Source organism: Gorilla gorilla, chromosome Y, assembly GCF_029281585.2.
Source record: "Gorilla gorilla gorilla isolate KB3781 chromosome Y, NHGRI_mGorGor1-v2.1_pri, whole genome shotgun sequence".
In the NCBI taxonomy this organism is placed as follows: domain Eukaryota; kingdom Metazoa; phylum Chordata; class Mammalia; order Primates; family Hominidae; genus Gorilla; species Gorilla gorilla.
Genome location: NC_073248.2, coordinates 37,545,377 through 37,567,664, shown reverse-complemented (window position 1 = coordinate 37,567,664; position 22,288 = coordinate 37,545,377).

The following is a 22,288-nucleotide window of genomic DNA, read 5'->3' as shown; positions in this document are numbered from 1 at the left end:
TCAATTCCATTCCATTCCATTCCTTTCCATTCCATTCCATTCCGTTCTACTCGGGTTGTTTCCATTCTATTCCATTCCATTCCATTCCATTCCATTCCATTCCATTCCATTCCATTCCATTCCATTCCATTCCGTTCCGTTCTGTTCAGTTGCGTTCCGTTCTACTGGGGTTGACTCCATTCTCTTCCATTCGATTCCATACGATTCCATTCGATACCATTCCATTCCATTCCATTCAATTCCATTCCATTCCAATCCATTCCGTTCTACTCGGGTTCATTCCATTCCACTCCGTTCCGTTCCGTTCCGTTCCATTCCGTTCCGTTCTGTTCCATTCCGTTCCATTCCATTCCATTCCGTTCTACTCAGATTGATTCCATTCTGTTCCATTCCATTCCATTCGATTCCATTCGATTCCATTCCATTCGATTCCATTCCATTCCATTCCATTCCATTCCATTCCATTTTATTCCATTTCATTCCATTCCGTTCTACTCGGGTTGATTCCATTCCATTCCATTCCATTCCATTCCATTCCATTCCCTTCCAATCCATTCCATTCTACTCGGGTTGATTCCATTCCAATCCATTCCATTCCATTCCATTCCACTCCATTCCATTCCATTCCATTCCATTCCGTTCTAATCGAGTTGATTCCATTCTATTCCATTCCATTCCATTCCTTTCCATTCCATTCCATTCCATTCCATTCCATTCCATTCCATTCTATTCCATTCCATTCCATTCCATACCATTCCATTCCATTCCATTCCAATTCATTCCATTCCTTTCCATTCTATTCCATTCCATTCCATTCCATTCCATTCCATTCCATTCCATTCCTTTCTACACTGGTTGATTCCATTCCATTCCATTCCATTCCGTTCCATTCCGTTCTGTTCTGTTCCGTTCCGTTCTACTCGGGTTGATTCCATTCTATTCCATTCCATTCCATTCCATTCCATTCCATTCCATTCCACGCGGGTTGATCATTCCATTCCATTCCATTCCATTCCAATCCATTCCATTCCATTCCATTCCGTTCTACTCGGGTACTTTCCATTCCATTCCTTTCCGTTCCTTTCCGTTCCATTCTGTTCCATTCCGTTCCATTCCATTCCATTCCATTCCATTCCGTTCTACTCGGGTTGATACCATTCTATTACATTCCATTCCATTCGATTTCATTCGATTCCATTCCATTCCCTTCCATTCCATTCCACTCCATTCCATTCCATTCCATTCCATTAGATTCCATTCCATTCCGTTCTACTCGGGTTGATTCCATTCCATTCCATTCCATTCCGTTACTTTCCGTTCCATTCCGTTCCGTTCTACTCGGGTTGATTCCATTGTGTTCCATTCCATTCCATTCCGTTCTACTCAGGTTGATTCCATTCAATTCCTTCCCATTCCATTCCATTCCATTCCATTCCATTCCATTCCATTCCATTCCATTCCATTCCATTCGATTCCATTCCATTCCATTCCATTCCATTCTAATCCATTCCATTCCATTCCATTCTATTCCATTCCATTCCATTCCATTCCATTCCATTGCATTCCGTTCTACTCGGGTTCATTCCATTCCATTCCATTCCATTCCATTCCATTCCATTCCATTCCATTCCATTCCGTTCTACCCGGGTTGATTCCATTCTATTCCATTCCATTCCATTCCATTCCATTCCATTCCATTCCATTCTATTCCATTCCATTCCATTCCGTTCTACTCGGGTTCTTTCCATTCTATTCCGTTCCGTTCCTTTCCGTTCCCTTCCATTCCATTCCATTCCATTCCATTCCATTCCATTCCATTCCATTCCGTTCTACTCGGTTTGATCATTCCATTCCATTCCATTCCATTCCATTCCATTCCATTCCATTCCATTCCATTCCATTCCATTCCATTCCATTCCATTCCATTCCATTCCGTTCTACTCGGGTTGATTCCATTCTATTCCATTCCATTCCATTCCATTCCATACCATTTCATTCCATTCCATTCCAATTCATTCCATTCCTTTCCATTCCATTCCATTCCATTCCATTCCATTCCATTCCAATCCATTCCATTCTACTCGGGTTGATTCCATTCCATTCCATTCCATTCCATTCCATTCCATTCCATTCCATTCCATTCCATTCCATTCCATTCCATTCCATTCCATTCCATTCCATTCCGTTCCGTTCTGTTCAGTTCCGTTCCGTTCTACTGTGGTTGACTCCATTCTCTTCCATTTGATTCCATACGATTCCATTCGATACCATTCCATTCCATTCCATTCCATTCCATTCAATTCCATTCCATTTCAATCCATTCCGTTCTACTCGGGTTCATTCCATTCCATTCCGTTCCGTTCCGTTCCGTTCCATTCCGTTCCGTTCTGTTCCATTCCGTTCCGTTCCATTCCATTCCGTTCTACTCAGATTGATTCCATTCTGTTCCATTCCATTCCATTCGATTCCATTCGATTCCATTCCATTCCATTCCATTCCATTCCATTCCATTCCATTCCATTCCATTCCAATCCATTCCATTCTACTCGGGTTGATTCCATTCCATTCCATTCCATTCCATTCCACTCCATTACATTCCATTCCATTCCATTCCATTCCGTTCTACTCGGGTTGATTCCATTCTATTCCATTCCATTCCATTCCATTCCTTTCCATTCCATTCCATTCCATTCCATTCCATTCCATTCCATTCCATTCCATTCCATTCCATTCCATTCCATTCCATTCCATTCCATTTTATTCCATTCCATTCCATTCCGTTCTACTCGGGTTGATTCCATTCCATTCCATTCCATTCCATTCCATTCCATTCCAATCCATTCCATTCTACTCAGGTTGATTCCATTCCAATCCATTCCATTCCATTCCATTCCACTCCATTCGACTCCATTCCATTCCATTCCGTTCTAATCGAGTTGATTCCATTCTATTCCATTCCATTCCATTCCTTTCCATTCCATTCCATTCCATTCCATTCCATTCCATTCCATTCCATTCCATTCTATTCCATTCCATTCCATTCCGTTCTACTCGGGTTGTTTCCATTCTATTCCATTCCATTCCATTCCATTCCATTCCATTCCATTCCATTCCATTCCATTCCATTCCATTCCGTTCCGTTCTGTTCAGTTGCGTTCCGTTCTACTGGGGTTGACTCCATTCTCTTCCATTCGATTCCATACGATTCCATTCGATACCATTCCATTCCATTCCATTCCATTCCATTCAATTCCATTCCATTCCAATCCATTCCGTTCTACTCGGGTTCATTCCATTCCATTCCGTTCCGTTCCGTTCCGTTCCATTCCGTTCCGTTCTGTTCCATTCCGTTCCATTCCATTCCATTCCGTTCTACTCAGATTGATTCCATTCTGTTCCATTCCATTCCATTCGATTCCATTCGATTCCATTCCATTCCATTCCATTCCATTCCATTCCATTCCATTCCATTTTATTCCATTTATTCCATTCCGTTCTACTCGGGTTGATTCCATTCCATTCCATTCCATTCCATTCCATTCCATTCCATTCCAATCCATTCCATTCTACTCGGGTTGATTCCATTCCAATCCATTCCATTCCATTCCATTCCACTCCATTCCATTCCATTCCATTCCATTCCGTTCTAATCGAGTTGATTCCATTCTATTCCATTCCATTCCATTCCTTTCCATTCCATTCCATTCCATTCCATTCCATTCCATTCCATTCTATTCCATTCCATTCCATTCCATACCATTCCATTCCATTCCATTCCAATTCATTCCATTCCTTTCCATTCTATTCCATTCCATTCCATTCCATTCCATTCCATTCCATTCCATTCCTTTCTACACTGGTTGATTCCATTCCATTCCATTCCATTCCGTTCCATTCCGTTCTGTTCCGTTCCGTTCCGTTCTACTCGGGTTGATTCCATTCTATTCCATTCCATTCCATTCCATTCCATTCCATTCCATTCCACTCGGGTTGATCATTCCATTCCATTCCATTCCATTCCAATCCATTCCATTCCATTCCATTCCGTTCTACTCGGGTACTTTCCATTCCATTCCTTTCCGTTCCTTTCCGTTCCATTCTGTTCCATTCCGTTCCATTCCATTCCATTCCATTCCATTCCGTTCTACTCGGGTTGATACCATTCTATTACATTCCATTCCATTCGATTTCATTCGATTCCATTCCATTCCCTTCCATTCCATTCCACTCCATTCCATTCCATTCCATTCCATTAGATTCCATTCCATTCCGTTCTACTCGGGTTGATTCCATTCCATTCCATTCCATTCCGTTACTTTCCGTTCCATTCCGTTCCGTTCTACTCGGGTTGATTCCATTGTGTTCCATTCCATTCCATTCCGTTCTACTCAGGTTGATTCCATTCAATTCCTTCCCATTCCATTCCATTCCATTCCATTCCATTCCATTCCATTCCATTCCATTCCATTCGATTCCATTCCATTCCATTCCATTCCATTCGAATCCATTCCATTCCATTCCATTCCATTCCATTCCATTCCATTCCATTCCATTCCATTCCATTCCATTGCATTCCGTTCTACTCGGGTTCATTCCATTCCATTCCATTCCATTCCATTCCATTCCATTCCATTCCATTCCATTCCATTCCGTTCTACCCGGGTTGATTCCATTCTATTCCATTCCATTCCATTCCATTCCATTCCATTCCATTCCATTCCATCCTATTCCATTCCATTCCATTCCGTTCTACTCGGGTTCTTTCCATTCTATTCCGTTCCGTTCCTTTCCGTTCCCTTCCATTCCATTCCATTCCATTCCATTCCATTCCATTCCATTCCATTCCGTTCTACTCGGTTTGATCATTCCATTCCATTCCATTCCATTCCATTCCATTCCATTCCATTCCATTCCATTCCATTCCATTCCATTCCATTCCGTTCTACTCGGGTTGATTCCATTCTATTCCATTCCATTCCATTCCATTCCCTTCCACTCCATTCCATTCCATTCCATCCCGTTCTACTCGGGTTGATTCCTTTCCATTCCGTTCCATTCCGTTCCATTCCGTTCCTTTCCATTCCTTTCCATTCCATTCCATTCCATTCCATTCCATTCCGTTCTACTCGGGTTGATTCCATTCTATTCCATTCCATTCCATTCCATTCCATTCCATTCCTTTCCATTCCGTTCTACTCGGGTTGATTCCATTCTTTTCCATTACGTTCCATTCCATTCCATTAAATTCCATTCCATTCCATTCCATTCCATTCCATTCCATTCCATTCTACTCGGGTTGATTATTCCATTCCATTCCATTCCATTCCACTCCGTTCCGTTCCGTTCCGTTCTGTTCAGTTCCGTTCCATTCTATTGGGGTTGATTCCATTCTATTCCATTCGATTCCATTCGATTACATTCGATACCATTCCATTCCATTCCGTTCCATTCCATTCCATTCCATTCCATTCCATTCCATTCCATTCCATTCCATTCCACTCCATTCCATTCCATTCCATTCCATTCCGTTCTACTCGGGTTGATTCCATTCTATTCCATTCCATTCCATTCCATTCCATTCCATTCCATTCCATTCCGTTCTACTCGGGTTGATTCCATTCCATTCCATTGCATTCCATTCCATTCCATTCCATTCCATTCCATTGCATTCCATTCCAATCCATTCCATTCTACTCGGGTTGATTCCATACCATTCCATTCCATTCCATTCCATTCCATTCCATTCCATTCCACTCCATTCCATTCCATTTCATTCCATTCCGTTCTCCTCGGGTTGATTCCATTCTATTCCATTCCATGCCATTCCATTCCATTCCATTCCATTCCATTCCATTCCATTCCATTCCGTTCTTCTCGGGTTCATTCCATTCCATTCCATTCCAATCCATTCCATTCCATTCCAATCCATTCCGTTCTACTCGGGTTGATTCAATTCTATTCCATTCCATTCCATTCCATTCCATTCGATTCCATTCCATTCCATTCCATTCCATTCCATTCCATCCAGTTCTACTCGGGTTGATCATTCCATTCCATTCCATTCCTTTCCATTCCATTCCATTCCGTTCTACTCGGGTTGATTCCATTCCATTCCATTCCATTCCATTCCATTCCATTCCATTCCATTCCACTCCATTCCATTCCATTTCATTCCATTCCATTCCGTTCTACTCGGGTTCTTTCCATTCCATTCCATTCGATTCCATTCCATTCCATTCCATTCCATTCTATTCCATTCCATTCCATTCCGTTCTTCTCGTGTTGATTCCATTCCGTTCCATTCCATTCCATTCCATTCCATTCCATTCCATTCCATTCCATTGCATTCCATTCCAATCCATTCCATTCTACTCGGGTTGATTCCATACCATTCCATTCCATTCCATTCCATTCCATTCCACTCCATTCCATTCCATTCCATTCCATTCCGTTCTACTCGGGTTGATTCCATTCTATTCCATTCCATTCCATTCCATTCCATTCCATTCCGTTCTACTCGGGTTGATTCCATTCCATTCCATTCCATTCCATTCCATTCCATTCCATTCCATTCCATTCCATTGCATTCCATTCCAATCCATTCCATTCTACTCGGGTTGATTCCATACCATTCCATTCCATTCCATTCCATTCCATTCCTTTCCATTCCATTCCATTCCATTCCATTCCACTCCATTCCGCTCTACTCGGGTTGATTCCATTCCATTCCATTCCATTCCATTCCATTCCATTCCATTCCATTCCATTCCATTTCATTCCATTCCATTCCGTTCTACTCGGGTTCTTTCCATTCCATTCCATTCGATTCCATTCCATTCCATTCCATTCCACTCTATTCCATTCCATTCCATTCCGTTCTTCTCGGGTTGATTCCATTCCGTTCCATTCCATTCCATTCCATTCCATTCCATTCCATTCCATTCCTTTCCATTCCAATCCATTCCATTCTACTCGGGTTGATTCCATTCCTTTCCATTCCATTCCTTTCCATTCCATTCCATTCCATTCCATTCCAATCCATTCCATTCTACTCGGGTTGATTCCATTCCATTCCATTCCATTCCATTCCATTCCATTCCATTCCATTCCATTCTTCTCGGGTTCATTCCATTCCATTCCATTCCATTCCATTCCACTCGGGTTGATCATTCCATTCCATTCCATTTTACTCGGGTTGATCATTCCATTCCATTCCATTCCATTCCATTCCATTCCATTCCATTCCATTCCGTTCCGTTCCGTTCTGTTCAGTTCCGTTCCGTTCTACTGGGGTTGACTCCATTCTCTTCCATTCGATTCCATACGATTCCATTCGATACCATTCCATTCCATTCCATTCCATTCCATTCCATTCCATTCCATTCCATTCTGTTCAAGTCGGGCAGATTCCATACCATTCCATTCCACTCCATTCCATTCCATTCCATTCCATTCCATTCGTTTCTACTCGGGTAGTTTCCATTCCATTGCATTCCATTCCATTGCGTTCCAATCCGTTCCGTTCCGTTCCATTCCGTTCCGTTCCATTCCGTTCCGTTTCGTTCTTCTCTGTTGGATTACATTCCATTGCGTTCCATTCCGTTCCGTTCCGTTCTTCTCGGGTGGATTCCATTCCATTGCGTTCCCTTCCATTCCGTTCCGTCCTCTTCCGTAACTTTCCGTTCCATTCCATTACATTCCCTTCCATTCCATTCTAATCGGATAGATTCCATTCCATTGCATTCCGTTCCATTCCATTCCATTCTATTCCATACCGTTCCTTTCCATTCCATTGCATTCCATTCCGTTCTACTCGTGTAGATTTCATACCGTTCCATTCCATTCCATTCCGTTCTACTCGGGTAGGTTCCATTCCGTTCCATTCCATTCTCTTCCGTTCCATTCCATTCCATTCCATTCCATTCCATTCCATTCCGTTCTAGTCGGGTAGATTCCATTTGACTCCATTCCATTCCATTCCATTCTATTCCTTTCCATTCCATTACTTTCCATTCCATTCCATTCAACTCAATTCGTTTCTGTTCAACCCGGGTAGATTCCATACCTTTCCATTCCTTTGCATTCCATTCCATTCCATTCCATTCCATTCCATTCCATTCAATTCCATTCCATTCCATTCCATTCCGTTCTACTGGGGTAGATTCCATTCCATTCCATTCCATTCTATTCCGTTCTGTTCCATTCCATTCCATTCCATTCCATTCCATCCCGTTCTACTCTGGTAGATTCCATACCATTCCAATCCATTCCTTTCCATTCTAGTCGGGTAGATTCCATTCCATTCCATTCCATTCCATTCTGTTCAAGTCGGGTAGATTCCATACCATTCCATTCCATTCCATTCCATTCCATTCCATTCCATTCCATTCCATTCCATTCCATTCGTTTCTACTCGGGTAGTTTCCATTCCATTGCAATCCAATCCATTGCGTTCCAATCCGTTCCGTTCCGTTCCATTCCGTTCCGTTCCATTCCGTTCCGTTTCGTTCTTCTCTGTTGGATTACATTCCATTGCGTTCCATTCCGTTCCGTTCCGTTCTTCTCGGGTGGATTCCATTCCATTGCGTTCCCTTCCGTTCCGTTCCGTCCTCTTCCGTAACTTTCCGTTCCATTCCATTCCATTCCCTTCCATTCCATTCTAATCGGATAGATTCCATTCCATTGCATTCCGTTCCATTCCATTCCATTCTATTCCATACCGTTCCTTTCCATTCCATTGCATTCCATTCCGTTCTACTCGTGTAGATTTCATACCATTCCATTCCATTCCATTCCGTTCTACTCGGGTAGGTTCCATTCCGTTCCATTCCACTCTCTTCCGTTCCATTCCATTCCATTCCATTCCATTCCATTCCATTCCATTCCATTCCGTTCTAGTCGGGTAGATTCCATTTGACTCCATTCCATTCCATTCCATTCTATTCCTTTCCATTCCATTACTTTCCATTCCATTCCATTCCACTCAATTCGATTCTGTTCAACCCGGGTAGATTCCATACCTTTCCATTCCTTTGCATTCCATTCCATTCCATTCCATTCCATTCCATTCCATTCCATTCCATTCAATTCCATTCCATTCCATTCCATTCCGTTCTACTGGGGTAGATTCCATTCCATTCCATTCCATTCTATTCCGTTCTGTTCCATTCCATTCCATTCCATTCCATTCCATCCCGTTCTACTCTGGTAGATTCCATACCATTCCAATCCATTCCATTCCGTTCTAGTCGGGTAGATTCCATTCCATTCCATTCCATTCCATTCCATTCCATTCCATTCTACTCGAGTAGATTCCATTCCATTCCATTCCATTCCATTGCATTCCATTCCATTCCATTCAGTTCCGTTCCATTCCTTTCGATTCCATTCCATTCTTCTCGTTTAGATTACATTCATTTCTCTTCCGTTCCGTTCCGTTCCGTGCCGTTCTTTTCGGGTAGATTCTATTCCGTTCCATTCCATTCCATTCCATTCTCTTCCGTTCCGTTCCATTCCATTCCATTCCATTCCATTCCATTCCATTCCATTCCATTCCGTTCTACTCGGGTAGATTCCATACCATTCCATTCCATTCCATTCCGTTCTAGTCGGGTAGATTCCATGCGATTCCATTCCATTCCATTCCATTCTATTCCTTTCCATTCCATTGCATTCCATTCCATTCCATTCCACTCAATTCGATTCTGTTCAACCCGGGTAGATTCCATACCTTTCCATTCCTTTGCATTCCATTCCATTCCATTCCATTCCATTCCATTCCATTCCATTCCGTTCTAGTCGGGCAGATTCCATTCCATTCCATTCCATTCCATTCCATTCTACTCGAGTAGATTCCATTCCATTCCATTCCATTCAATTCCATTGCATTCCATTCCATTCCATTCCGTTCCGTTCCATTCCTTTCGATTCCATTCCATTCTACTCGGGTAGATTACATTCAGTTCCGTTCCATTCCGTTCTGTTCCCTGCCGTTCTTTTCGGGTAGATTCTATTCCGTTCCAATCCATTCCATTACATTCCAATCCATTCCTTTCCATTCCATTCCATTCTTTTCTACTCGGGTAGATTCCATTACATTCCATTTCATTCTATTCCATTCCATTCCATTGCATTCCAATAAATTACATTCTACATGTGCACATTCCATTCCATTCCATTCCATTCCATTCCATCTCATTCCATTCCGTTCTTCTCATGTAGATTCCATTCCGTTCCGATCCGTTCCATTCCGTTGTACTCGGGTAGATTCCATTCCATTCCATTCCATTGCATTCCATTCCATTCCATTCCATTCCATTCCATTCCATTCCATTCCATTCCATTCCATTCCATTCCGTTGTATTAGTGGAGATTCCATTGAATTCCATTCCATTCCATTACATTCTGTTCCATTCCATTCCATTCCGCTCTAATCGGGTACATTCTATTCCGTTCCGTTCCGTTCCGTTCCGTTCTACTCGGGTTGATTCCATTCCATTCCATTCCATTCCATTCCATTCCATTCCATTCCATTCCATTCCATTCCATTCCATTTCATTCCATTCCATTCCATTCCATTCCATTCCATTCCGTTCTACTCGAGTTCACTCCCTTCCACTCCATTCCATTCCATTCCATTCCATTCCCTTCCATTACAATCCATTCCATTCCATTCCATTCCGTTCCGTTCTTCTCGGGTCCTTTCCATTCCATTCCATTCCATTCCATTCCGTTCCGTTCTACTCGGGTAGATTCCATTCCATTCCATTCCATTCCATTCTGTTCCATTCCATTCATTTCCATTCCGTTCCATTCCATTTCATTCCATTCTACTCGGGTAGATTCCATTCCATTCCATCTCATTCCATTCCATTCCATTCCATACCATTCCATTCCATTGCATTCCAATCCATTCCATTCTACTCGGGTACATTCCATTCCATTCCATTCCATTCCATTCCATTCCATTCCATTCCATTCCATTCAATTCCATTGCATTCCATTCCGTTCTTCTCCTGTAGATTCCATTCCGTTCCCTTCCGTTCCTTTCCGTTCCGTTCAGTTCTACTTGGGTAGATTCCATTCCATTCCATTCCATTCCATTCCATTCCATTCCATTCCATTCCATTCCATTCTATTCCTTTCCATTCCATTGCATTCCATTCCATTCCATTCCACTCAATTCGATTCTGTTCAACCCGGTTAGATTCCATACCTTTCCATTCCTTTGCATTCCATTCCATTCCGTTCCATTCCATTCCATTCCATTCCATTCCATTCCATTCCATTCCATTCCATTCCGTTCTACTGGGGTAGATTCCATTCCATTCCATTCCATTCTATTCCGTTCTGTTCCATTCCATTCCATTCCTTTCCAATCCATTCCATTCCATTCCATTCCATTCCATCCTGTTCTACTCTGGTAGATTCCATACCATTCCAATCCATTCCATTCCGTTCTAGTCGGGTAGATTCCATTCCATTCCATTCCATTCCATTCCATTCCATTCCATTCCATTCCATTCCATTCCATTCCATTCCATTCCATTCCATTCCATTCCGTTCTACTCGGGTTCATTCCATTCCATTCCGTTCCGTTTCATTCCGTTCCGTTCCGTTCCATTCCATTCCATTCCATTCCATTCCATTCCATTCCGTTTTACTCGAGTTGATTCCATTCTATTCCATTCCATTCCATTCCATTCCTTTCCATTCCATTCCATTGCATTCCATTCCATTCCATTCGATTCCATTCCATTCCATTCCATTCCATTCCATTCCATTCCATTCCATTCCATTTCATTCCATTCCATTCCACTCCATTCCATTCCATTCCATTCCGTTCTACTCGGGTTGATTCCATTCCATTCCGTTCCGTTCCGTTCCGTTCCGTTCCGTTCTACTCGGGTTGATTCCATTCGATTCCATTCCATTCCATTCCATTCCAATACATTCCACTCGGGTTGATTCCATTCCATTCCGTTCCGTTCCGTTCCGTTCCGTTCCGTTCTACTAGGGATGATTCCATTCTATTCCATTCCATTCCATTCCATTCCATTCCATTCCATTCCGTTCTACTCGGGTTGATCATTCCATTCCATTCCATTCCATTCCATTCCATTCCATTCCATTCCATTCCATTCCATTCCATTCCATTCCATTCCAATCCATTCCATTATACTCGGGTTGATTCCATTCCATTCCATTCCATTACACTCCATTCCACTCCATTCTATTCCATTCCATTCCATTCCATTCCGCTCTAATCGGGTACATTCCATTCCGTTCCGTTCCGTTCCGTTCCGTTCTACTGGGGTTGATTTCATTCCATTCCATTCCATTCCATTCCATTCCATTCCACTCCATTCCATTTCATTCCATTCCATTCCATTCCATTCCATTCCGTTCTACTCGAGTTCATTCCATTCCATTTCATTCCTTTCCATTCCATTCCCTTCCATTACAATCCATTCCATTCCATTCCATTCCGTTCCATTCTTCTCGGGTCCTTTCCATTCCATTCCATTCCATTCCATTCCGTTCAGTTCTACTCGGGTAGATTCCATTCCATTCCATTCCATTCCATTCTGTTCCATTCCATTCATTTCCATTCCGTTCCATTCCATTTCATTCCATTCTACTCGGGTAGATTCCATTCCATTCCATTTCATTCCATTCCATTCCATTTCATACCATTCCATTCCATTGCATTGCAATCCATTCCATTCTACTCGGGTACATTCCATTCCATTCCTTTCCATTCCATTCCATTCCATTCCATTCCATTCCATTCCATTCCATTCCATTCCATTCCATTCCATTGCATTCCATTCCGTTCTTCTCCTGTAGATTCCATTCCGCTCCCTTCCGTTCCGTTCCATTCCGTTCAGTTCTACTTGGGTAGATTCCATTCCATTCCATTCCATTCCATTCCATTCCATTCCATTCCATTCCGTTCTACTGGGGTAGATTCCATTCCATTCCATTCCATTCTATTCCGTTCTGTTCCATTCCATTCCATTCCATTCCATTCCATTCCATTCCATTCCATTCAATTCCATCCAGTTCTATTCTGGTAGATTCCATACCATTCCAATCCATTCCATTCCGTTCTAGTCGGGTAGATTCCATTCCGTTCCATTCCAATCCATTCCTTTCCATTCCATTCCATTCCATTCCATTCTATTCGATTCCATTCCATTCCATTGCATTCCATTGCATTCCATTCCATTCCATTGCATTCCATTGCATTCCATTCCATTCCATTCCATTCCATTCCATTCCATTCCGTTCTACTCGGGTTCATTCCGTTCCGTTCCGTTCCGTTCCGTTCCGTTCCATTCCATTCCATTCCATTCCATTCCATTCCGTTCTACTCGGGTTGATTCCATTCTATTCCATTCCATTCCATTCCATTCCATACCATTCCATTCCATTCCATTCCAATTCATTCCATTCCTCTCCATTCTATTCCATTCCATTCCATTCCATTCCATTCCATTCCATTCCGTTCTACCCGGGTTGATTCCATTCTATTCCATTCCATTCCATTCCATTCCATTCCATTCCATTCCATTCCATTCCATTCCATTCCATTCCGTTCTACTCGGGTTGATTCCATTCTATTCCATTCCATTCCATTCCATTCCATACCATTCCATTCCATTCCATTCCAATTCATTCCATTCCTTTGCATACTATTCCATTCCATTCCATTCCATTCCATTCCATTCCATTCCTTTCCTTTCTACTCTGGTTGATTCCATTCCATTCCATTCCATTTTGTTCCATTCCGTTCTGTTCCGTTCCGTTCCGTTCTACTCGGGTTGATTCCATTCTATTCCATTCCATTCCATTCCATTCCATTCCATTCCATTCCACTCGGGTTGATCATTCCATTCCATTCCATTCCATTCCAATCCATTCCATTCCATTCCATTCCGTTCTACTCGGGTACTTTCCATTCCATTCCGTTCCGTTCCTTTCCGTTCCATTCTGTTCCATTCCATTCCGTTCCATTCCATCCCATTCCATTCCGTTCTACTCGGGTTGATACCATTCTATTGCATTCCATTCCATTCGATTCCATTCGATTCCATTCCATTCCCTTCCATTCCATTCCACTCCATTCCATTCCATTCCATTCCATTAGATTCCATTCCATTCCGTTCTACTCGGGTTGATTCCATTCCATTCCATTCCATTCCGTAACTTTCCGTTCCATTCCGTTCCGTTCTACTCGGGTTGATTCCATTCTGTTCCATTCCATTCCATTCCGTTCTACTCGGGTTGATTCCATTCAATTCCTTCCCATTCCATTCCATTCCATTCCATTCCATTCCATTCCATTCCATTCCATTCGATTCCATTCCATTCCATTCCATTCCATTCCATTCCATTCCATTCCATTCCATTCCATTCGAATCCATTCCATTCCATTCCATTCCATTCCAATCCATTAAATTCTACTCGGGTTGATTCCATTCCATTCCATTCCATTCCATTCCATTCCATTCCAATCCATTAAATTCTACTCGGGTTGATTCCATTCCATACCATTCCATTCCATTCCATTCCATTCCATTCCATTCCATTCCATTCCATTCCATTCCATTCCATTCCATTCCACTCCATTCCATTCCATTCCATTCCACTCCATTGCATTCCATTCCATTCCGTTCTACTCGGGTTGATTCCATTCCATTCCGTTCCGTTCCGTTCCGTTCCGTTCCGTTCTACTCGGGTTGATGCCATTCGATTCCATTCCATTCCATTCCATTCCATTCCATTCCATTCTACTCGGGTTGATCATTCCATTCCATTCCATTCGATTGCATTCCATTCCATTCCATTCCAATCCATTCCATTATACTCGGGTTGATTCCATTCCATTCCATTCCATTACACTCCATTCCTCTCCATTCCATTCCATTCCATTCCATTCCATTCCATTCCATTCCATTCCATTCCATTCGATTCCATTCCATTCCATTCCATTCCATTCCATTCCATTCCATTCCATTCCATTCCATTCCGTTCCGTTCTACTGGGGTTGATTCCATTCTATTCCATTCAATTCCATTCGATGACATTCGATTCCAATCGATTCCATTCCATTCCATTCCATTCTATTCCATTGAATTCCATTCAATTCCATTCCATTCCATTCCGTTCTACTCGGGTTGATTCCATTCCATTCTATTCCATTCCATTCCATTCCATTCCATTCCATTCCATTTCATTCCATTCCATTCCGTTATACTCGGGTTCTTTCCATTCCATTCCATTCGATTCCATTCCATTCCATTCCATTCCATTCTATTCCATTCCATTCCATTCCGTTTTTCTCGGGTTGATTCCATTCCGTTCCATTCCATTCCATTCCATTCCATTCCATTCCATTCCATTCCATTCCATTCCATTCCAATCCATTCCATTCTACTCGGGTTGATTCCATTCCTTTCCATGCCATTCCTTTCCATTCCATTCCATTCCATTCCATTCCAATCCATTCCATTCTACTCGGGTTGATTCCATTCCATTCCATTCCATTCCATTCCATCCCATTCCATTCCATTCCATTCCATTCTTCTCGGGTTCATTCCATTCCATTCCATTCCATTCCATTCCAGTCGGGTTGATCATTCCATTCCATTCCATTTTACTCGGGTTGATCATTCCATTCCATTCCATTCCATTCCATTCCATTCCATTCCATTCAGTTCCGTTCTGTTCATTTCCGTTCCGTTCTACTGGGGTTGACTCCATTCTCTTCCATTCGATTCCATACGATTCCATTCGATACCATTCCATTCCATTCTATTCCATTCCATTCCATTCCATTCCATTCCATTCCATTCCAATCCATTCCGTTCTACTCGGGTTCATTCCATTCCATTCCGTTCCGTTCCGTTCCATTCCATTCCGTTCCGTTCTGTTCCATTCCGTTCCATTCCATTCCATTCCGTTCTACTCAGATTGATTCCATTCTGTTCCATTCCATTCCATTCCATTCCATTCGAATCCATTCCATTCCATTCCATTCCATTCCAATCCATTAAATTCTACTCGGGTTGATTCCATTCCATTCCATTCCATTCCATTCCATTCCATTCCATTCCAATCCATTAAATTCTACTCGGGTTGATTCCATTCCATACCATTCCATTCCATTCCATTCCATTCCATTCCATTCCATTCCATTCCATTCCATTCCATTCCATTCCATTCCACTCCATTCCATTCCATTCCATTCCACTCCATTGCATTCCATTCCATTCCGTTCTACTCGGGTTGATTCCATTCCATTCCGTTCCGTTCCGTTCCGTTCCGTTCCGTTCTACTCGGGTTGATGCCATTCGATTCCATTCCATTCCATTCCATTCCATTCCATTCCATTCTACTCGGGTTGATCATTCCATTCCATTCCATTCGATTGCATTCCATTCCATTCCATTGCAATCCATTCCATTATACTCGGGTTGATTCCATTCCATTCCATTCCATTACACTCCATTCCTCTCCATTCCATTCCATTCCATTCCATTCCATTCCATTCCATTCCATTCGATTCCATTCCATTCCATTCCATTCCATTCCATTCCATTCCATTCCATTCCATTCCGTTCCATTCTACTGGGGTTGATTCCATTCTATTCCATTCAATTCCATTCGATGACATTCGATTCCAATCGATTCCATTCCATTCCATTCCATTCTATTCCATTGAATTCCATTCAATTCCATTCCATTCCATTCCGTTCTACTCGGGTTGATTCCATTCCATTCTATTCCATTCCATTCCATTCCATTCCATTCCATTCCATTTCATTCCATTCCATTCCGTTATACTCGGGTTCTTTCCATTCCATTCCATTCGATTCCATTCCATTCCATTCCATTCCATTCTATTCCATTCCATTCCATTCCGTTCTTCTCGGGTTGATTCCATTCCGTTCCATTCCATTCCATTCAATTCCATTCCATTCCATTCCATTCCATTCCATTCCAATCCATTCCATTCTACTCGGGTTGATTCCATTCCTTTCCATTCCATTCCTTTCCATTCCATTCCATTCCATTCCATTCCAATCCATTCCATTCTACTCGGGTTGATTCCATTCCATTCCATTCCATTCCATTCCATCCCATTCCATTCCATTCCATTCCATTCTTCTCGGGTTCATTCCATTCCATTCCATTCCATTCCATTCCAGTCGGGTTGATCATTCCATTCCATTCCATTTTACTCGGGTTGATCATTCCATTCCATTCCATTCCATTCCATTCCATTCCATTCCATTCCATTCAGTTCCGTTCTGTTCAGTTCCGTTCCGTTCTACTGGGGTTGACTCCATTCTCTTCCATTCGATTCCATACGATTCCATTCGATACCATTCCATTCCATTCTATTCCATTCCATTCCATTCCATTCCATTCCATTCCATTCCAATCCATTCCGTTCTACTCGGGTTCATTCCATTCCATTCCGTTCCGTTCCGTTCCATTCCATTCCGTTCCGTTCTGTTCCATTCCGTTCCATTCCATTCCATTCCGTTCTACTCAGATTGATTCCATTCTGTTCCATTCCATTCCATTCGATTCCATTCGATTCCATTCCATTCCATTCCATTCCATTCCATTCCATTCCATTCCATTCCAATCAATTCCATTCTACTCGGGTTGATTCCATTCCATTCCATTCCATTCCATTCCACTCCATTCCATTCCATTCCATTCCATTCCGTTCTACTCGGGTTGATTCCATTCTATTCCATTCCATTCCATTCCATTCCATTCCATTCCATTCCATTCCATTCCATTCCACTCTATTCCATTCCATTCCATTCCGTTCTACTCGGGTTGATTCCATTCCATTCCATTCCATTCCATTCCATTCCATTCCATTCCAATCCATTCCATTCTACTCGGGTTGATTCCATTCCATTCCATTCCATTCCATTCCACTCCATTCCATTCCATCCCATTCCACTCCATTGCATTCCATTCCATTCCGTTCTACTCGGGTTGATTCCATTCCATTCCGTTCCGTTCCGTTCCGTTCCGTTCCGTTCTACTCGGGTTGATGCCATTCGATTACATTCCATTCCATTCCATTCCATTCCATTCCATTCTACTCGGGTTGATCATTCCATTCCATTCCATTCGATTGCATTCCATTCCATTCCATTCCAATCCATTCCATTATACTCGGGTTGATTCCATTCCATTCCATTCAATTACACTCCATTCCTCTCCATTCCATTCCATTCCATTCCATTCCATTCCATTCCATTCCATTCGATTCCATTCCATTCCATTCCATTCCATTCCATTCCATTCCATTCCATTCCATTCCATTCCATTCCATTCCATTCCGTTCCGTTCTACTGGGGTTGATTCCATTCTATTCCATTCAATTCCATTCGATGACATTCGATTCCAATCGATTCCATTCCATTCCATTCCATTCTATTCCATTGAATTCCATTCAATTCCATTCCATTCCATTCCGTTCTACTCGGGTTGATTCCATTCCATTCTATTCCATTCCATTCCATTCCATTCCATTCCATTCCATTTCATTCCATTCCATTCCGTTATACTCGGGTTCTTTCCATTCCATTCCATTCGATTCCATTCCATTCCATTCCATTCCATTCTATTCCATTCCATTCCATTCCGTTCTTCTCGGGTTGATTCCATTCCGTTCCATTCCATTCCATTCCATTCCATTCCATTCCATTCCATTCCATTCCATTCCATTCCATTCCATTCCAATCCATTCCATTCTACTCGGGTTGATTCCATTCCTTTCCATTCCATTCCTTTCCATTCCATTCCATTCCATTCCATTCCAATCCATTCCATTCTACTCGGGTTGATTCCATTCCATTCCATTCCATTCCATTCCATCCCATTCCATTCCATTCCATTCCATTCTTCTCGGGTTCATTCCATTCCATTCCATTCCATTCCATTCCAGTCGGGTTGATCATTCCATTCCATTCCATTTTACTCGGGTTGATCATTCCATTCCATTCCATTCCATTCCATTCCATTCCATTCCATTCCATTCAGTTCCGTTCTGTTCAGTTCCGTTCCGTTCTACTGGGGTTGACTCCATTCTCTTCCATTCGATTCCATACGATTCCATTCGATACCATTCCATTCCATTCTATTCCATTCCATTCCATTCCATTCCATTCCATTCCATTCCAATCCATTCCGTTCTACTCGGGTTCATTCCATTCCATTCCGTTCCGTTCCGTTCCATTCCATTCCGTTCCGTTCTGTTCCATTCCGTTCCATTCCATTCCATTCCGTTCTACTCAGATTGATTCCATTCTGTTCCATTCCATTCCATTCGATTCCATTCGATTCCATTCCATTCCATTCCATTCCATTCCATTCCATTCCATTCCATTCCAATCAATTCCATTCTACTCGGGTTGATTCCATTCCATTCCATTCCATTCCATTCCACTCCATTCCATTCCATTCCATTCCATTCCGTTCTACTCGGGTTGATTCCATTCTATTCCATTCCATTCCATTCCATTCCATTCCATTCCATTCCATTCCATTCCATTCCATTCCATTCCACTCTATTCCATTCCATTCCATTCTGTTCTACTCGGGTTGATTCCATTCCATTCCATTCCATTCCATTCCATTCCATTCCATTCCAATCCATTCCATTCTACTCGGGTTGATTCCATTCCATTCCATTCCATTCCATTCCACTCCATTCCATTCCATTCCATTCCATTCCGTTCTAATCGAGTTGATTCCATTCTATTCCATTCCATTCCATTCCTTTCCATTCCATTCCATTCCATTCCATTCCATTCCATTCCATTCCATTCCATTCCATTCTATTCCATTCCATTCCATTCCATTCCGTTCTACTCGGGTTGATTCCATTCTATTCCATTCCATTCCATTCCATTCCATTCCATTCCATTCCAATCCATTCCATTCTACTCGGGTTGATTCCATTCCTTTCCATTCCATTCCATTCCATTCCATTCCATTCCATTCCATTCCATTCCATTCCTTTCTACTCGGGTTGATTCCATTCTATTCCATTCCATTCCATTCCATTCCATACCATTTCATTCCATTCCATTCCAATTCATTCCATTCCTTTCCATTCCATTCCATTCCATTCCATTCCATTCCATTCCATTCCAATCCATTCCATTCTACTCGGGTTGATTCCATTCCATTCCATTCCATTCCATTCCATTCCATTCCATTCCATTCCATTCCATTCCATTCCATTCCATTCCATTCCATTCCGTTCCGTTCTGTTCAGTTCCGTTCCGTTCTACTGTGGTTGACTCCATTCTCTTCCATTCGATTCCATACGATTCCATTCGATACCATTCCATTCCATTCCATTCCATTCCATTCAATTCCATTCCATTTCAATCCATTCCGTTCTACTCGGGTTCATTCCATTCCATTCTGTTCCGTTCCGTTCCGTTCCATTCCGTTCCGTTCTGTTCCATTCCGTTCCGTTCCATTCCATTCCGTTCTACTCAGATTGATTCCATTCTGTTCCATTCCATTCCATTCGATTCCATTCGATTCCATTCCATTCCATTCCATTCCATTCCATTCCATTCCATTCCATTCCATTCCATTCCAATCCATTCCATTCTACTCGGGTTGATTCCATTCCATTCCATTCCATTCCATTCCACTCCATTCCATTCCATTACATTCCATTCCATTCCGTTATACTCGGGTTGATTCCATTCTATTCCATTCCATTCCATTCCATTCCTTTCCATTCCATTCCATTCCATTCCATTCCATTCCATTCCATTCCATTCCATTCCATTCCATTGCATTCCATTCCATTCCATTTTATTCCATTCCATTCCATTCCGTTCTACTCGGGTTGATTCCATTCCATTCCATTCCATTCCATTCCATTCCATTCCATTCCATTCCATTCCAATCCATTCCATTCTACCCGGGTTGATTCCATTCCAATCCATTCCATTCCATTCCATTCCACTCCATTCCACTCCATTCCATTCCATTCCGTTCTAATCGAGTTGATTCCATTCTATTCCATTCCATTCCATTCCTTTCCATTCCATTCCATTCCATTCCATTCCATTCCATTCCATTCCATTCCATTCCATTCTATTCCATTCCATTCCATTCCGTTCTACTCGGGTTGTTTCCATTCTATTCCATTCCATTCCATTCCATTCCATTCCATTCCATTCCATTCCATTCCATTCCATTCCATTCCATTCCATTCCGTTCCGTTCTGTTCAGTTGCGTTCCGTTCTACTGGGGTTGACTCCATTCTCTTCCATTCGATTCCATACGATTCCATTCGATACCATTCCATTCCATTCCATTCCATTCCATTCAATTCCATTCCATTCCAATCCATTCCGTTCTACTCGGGTTCATTCCATTCCATTCCGTTCCGTTCCGTTCCGTTCCATTCCGTTCCGTTCTGTTCCATTCCGTTCCATTCCATTCCATTCCGTTCTACTCAGATTGATTCCATTCTGTTCCATTCCATTCCATTCGATTCCATTCGATTCCATTCCATTCCATTCCATTCCATTCCATTCCATTCCATTCCATTCCATTCCATTTTATTCCATTTCATTCCATTCTGTTCTACTCGGGTTGATTCCATTCCATTCCATTCCATTCCATTCCATTCCATTCCATTCCAATCCATTCCATTCTACTCGGGTTGATTCCATTCCAATCCATTCCATTCCATTCCATTCCACTCCATTCCATTCCATTCCATTCCATTCCGTTCTAATCGAGTTGATTCCATTCTATTCCATTCCATTCCATTCCTTTCCATTCCATTCCATTCCATTCCATTCCATTCCATTCCATTCCATTCCATTCTATTCCATTCCATTCCATTCCATACCATTCCATTCCATTCCATTCCAATTCATTCCATTCCTTTCCATTCTATTCCATTCCATTCCATTCCATTCCATTCCATTCCATTCCATTCCTTTCTACACTGGTTGATTCCATTCCATTCCATTCCATTCCGTTCCATTCCGTTCTGTTCCGTTCCGTTCCGTTCTACTCGGGTTGATTCCATTCTATTCCATTCCATTCCATTCCATTCCATTCCATTCCATTCCACTCGGGTTGATCATTCCATTCCATTCCATTCCATTCCAATCCATTCCATTCCATTCCATTCCGTTCTACTCGGGTACTTTCCATTCCATTCCTTTCCGTTCCTTTCCGTTCCATTCTGTTCCATTCCGTTCCA